We start from the raw sequence: 3,862 nt of genomic DNA on the forward strand, positions 1-3,862 counted from the left end.
AGGTTCCTTTGCAATTTTTCACTTGGGCAGATTTTGAATGTTTCTTTTGTGCAAGCAATTCGGTGTTTCCTCGTTCTTTTGTGTAAACAAATCTATATTTTGATCTTCTTTGTTTGATGAGTTCACTATTATGAACTTGTTTAAGACAATCGGACCTCAGGTTGTTTTTTCTTCCTTCACTAATATTGGCATTGATGACAAATGCGTAGCCTCCCTCATCTACTTATCTATTTCTATATCTATATAGCTAGATATAACCAGGCAGCTTCTTCTTACTCCTAGTTAACCGGGGGGCACCTAGGAACAACTACACTCACAGTCGGCTTCCAAACCACAGTCAAATACATGGATTTACCGTCGGCTTTCGAACCACAGGCAGAGCAGAGCTTGTTCCCTCGGTGTTTGCAATTTCAATTGCATCTGGATTTTGACTTTGTGGTATTCCTCAATTCAATCGATCATTTCCCTTTCATTGGTATCACAAGGTCTTGATGCTTTTTCTTATTCATTTGTATAAACAAATCTGCCCCTCATCATTCATTCGCATTGCATCAAGTCGGTCTTAGGTTCTCCATTTGTATTACCTCATCCTTATGTGAACAAAACCTTCACTCCCAAATCGATGATTAAAGTTCCATTTTCATAAGGTGATTTGGAAGATCAAGTTTTACTTGTCTTCAATTGTACAAACAAATGAACTTGATCAGATTTTGATCACTCATTTGTTTTGCTCTGATCTTTAATCTTGATTTCTGGAGTTATCTCTCAATCTGCACCTGCACTGAATTAGACTGTTTGATGTTTGAAAAGAATGACCTATCCTCCCCTTCCTATCTTTTCATCCTTACTTCAATTCAGAACTTGGTAATTCTCATTAATGCCCAATCTTTCCTAAACTTGGTGTTGTTGTTGTTACATGTCTGATAATGTAATAGAATTCCTTCAAAATCTGCCTCTTTGCTTTTACCTACAAGACAAACAAGAAGATATCAAACATCATAAAGTACATATTATCTTTACCTATCCTTCATCTCTTATGTGCTCTGATCTTATATGATCAAATGATGTTTTTAGTTCTGACAGGTCATTCTCTGGGTCTATTTCACTGTGCCTTGATGCATTGATCAAAACATTAATTGCTTGGATGATGTTTTGAAAATGAACTAGAATGCCTTCTTTATATGGGCATTGGATGTTAGGGGCCTTTTTCACTCTATCCTCATTTAAGTGGCATGTCTTTATTCAAAGGCCAGCTCCCTATCTTTCTTGGTGTCACACCTTACATTATGCCTCATCATGGCTTATGCTGGGGATATTAGGGGTCAAGGGAATGGTGAGGTGGTTGTTTCTTCTTTTTTTAAATAAATAAATAATATGCCTAAAAATTCTTTTACCTTCTTTCAAAGATTAAGTTTTGACCAAACTAATTCTTAAATATACAAATGAAGAGTGTGGTTGGTTGGTGACTAATTACTCTTTTTAATACCATTTACAAGATCATATCTAAATCAAGTGTCTCAAGAATTAAGCTACTACTAAGAAGATAGTTTGCCTAAAGCAAATGGGTTTCTTGGGTGGCTATTTATTGTAGATAACTTAGTTCCTTCATGAGAATCAATCAATTTGGAACATGTATAACTCACATTTGTGACATGTCACTAATGCAATTCCTTAGTACTTGTTTGAGTACTATCTCCTCTATTGTTTTCTATCCACTTTTGTGTCCTTCTTAGAACAAATAATAGATTAATGAGAAGGTGGAAAAGGTGGATTCACCTAAGAGGGAGTGGATTTTCCCAATAATATGTTAGATTCTCCCAAGGATGGATGGACTATACACTTGAAAGGTAGATGATTAAGGATGATGACAAGGTGAATTTTCCTTAGAATGATAGGGTTGATTTTCCTAAGAACAAGTAGATTCATGTAAACTAGAGGATACAAATTTGGACAAAATAATGGAAGGAGACTAAAACTAGATAGATTCACCTAAATGGGAGTGTAGTCATCTAAGGATAGGAAAAATTCACCATTTGCGTAAGAAAGATGGATAAGATAAATGATTTATGTGAAATAGATTCACCTAAGAGAAAGAAGATTCACATAAGGATAGGTGGATTTTCCTAAAGATGAAGGGATAAGACTTAACAAAAAGAGGACTTAGGATGATGAAAAGGAGGATTCATTTAAGGATATGGAATATTCACCTAAGGGATAGTGTATTCTCCCAAGAATATGGAAAAATTATTGATTGGTGGAATGACATACTAGATCAAGGAATGATACAAGGGTAGATTCACCTAAATATAGGGTAAATTCAGCTAAAAGGGTACCCATGAGATTGTGGTACTGAGTACCTATCTATGGATGGTGTATTTGGATACAAGTATGATGAAACCATGCTTGTGTATGATGAAACAAAGTCCAGATCTCTATTTTAGGTCCAACATAATCTCTATTATTTGAGACACCATTTTATTAGCATATCCAATTAGGGTAATTTATGGGTTTAATTATGGATCATGTTGTCTATTTCCATGCACTATTGAACTTATTTGGATGTATTGTGATTATTTTAATTTTGAAGTTATAAATAAATTATGTTTGTACCTTAGAAAGGGTAACTCCAATTGATGTTTGGGCAGTTTATTTGAAAACTTATGGTGATTATTACCCTATGTTATGTAATGGAGTTATTTTTACACTAAGTAATTAACTAGAAAAATGAATTTGTATTGTTGTACAAGTATGATACAATACAAGTATGATGAAACCATGCTTGTGTGTTTAGATGTTTGTGCATCCTATTGAGAACCAACCTCGCTGTTGAGGAACTCAATAAATGTGGTGTTAAGTAGAAGAATGGAAAACTCAAGAAGCTATGGTGACATATTGTGGCATTAGTAGGGATTATCTCTATTGACCAAACCTTTCAAAGATAGTATCCCCTAGTTCTCCTCATAGAATGGACCATTGGATGGCTCATAGTGGTATCCTATCCTACATTTATCTTGATGGCATTGCCGATAGTTGGTATGTGGTTCTTGGTACGGGTTTCCTCTTACCCTATTATCTTATTTATATCTTTGTTCCAACATGTGGAGATTGATTTTTGTCATGCTATGATGATTTTCATGTTTGCATGTGTTTTGACATTATGCAAATAGATATGATGTCACACCATACTTATGTTTTGATATAGTGTAGGTGATGGTTACATGTTGTTGATGGTAGCGATTTGGGTTCAAAGACACAATTCCACACACACACACAAATATTTGAAGATGCATTTTATATTATTCCTTCTTAGTGGCAATTAGTGTTGGAAGATTTGCACACATGTAGAGAGGAACTCATGTTAGATACAATAGGTTGTGTTTGATAACATTTGAATGTGCCTCATGATGTATATATATAGCTTTGGTGTGTGACATGCATGCACACTTTTCCATAAGACACATTGCTATGTGGCATGTGCCCTATGCATGTCTTCTTTGTGAGGCACGTTGCTATGTGCAATGTGGCCCTAGGTGTGTCTTCTCTATGAGGTGTATTGCCATGATATGTTAGGATTTGTAGTGTGCAGGCCACAAATGCATGCATGAGGGACTATTATTATAGTCATGTTTTTTGGGCATGTAGCCTAGGCATGTCTTCTCCATTAGGTACATGGCCATGCCATGTGGGAGTTTTTGTGTTCATGCCACAAATGCACACATGAGGGACTATTATTGGAGTCATGATGAATCTTCACTCTATTTAGCCACAATTTCTAGTCGTATAGTTATGTAATGTGCACTTTTAAGGATTGTGAAGTTTCCTTCAATTATTGATGATCTCTCATCTTTGTTGCATTGGCCAA

Source organism: Cryptomeria japonica, chromosome 3 (assembly GCF_030272615.1).
Source record: "Cryptomeria japonica chromosome 3, Sugi_1.0, whole genome shotgun sequence".
NCBI classification, from domain to species: Eukaryota; Viridiplantae; Streptophyta; class Pinopsida; order Cupressales; family Cupressaceae; genus Cryptomeria; species Cryptomeria japonica.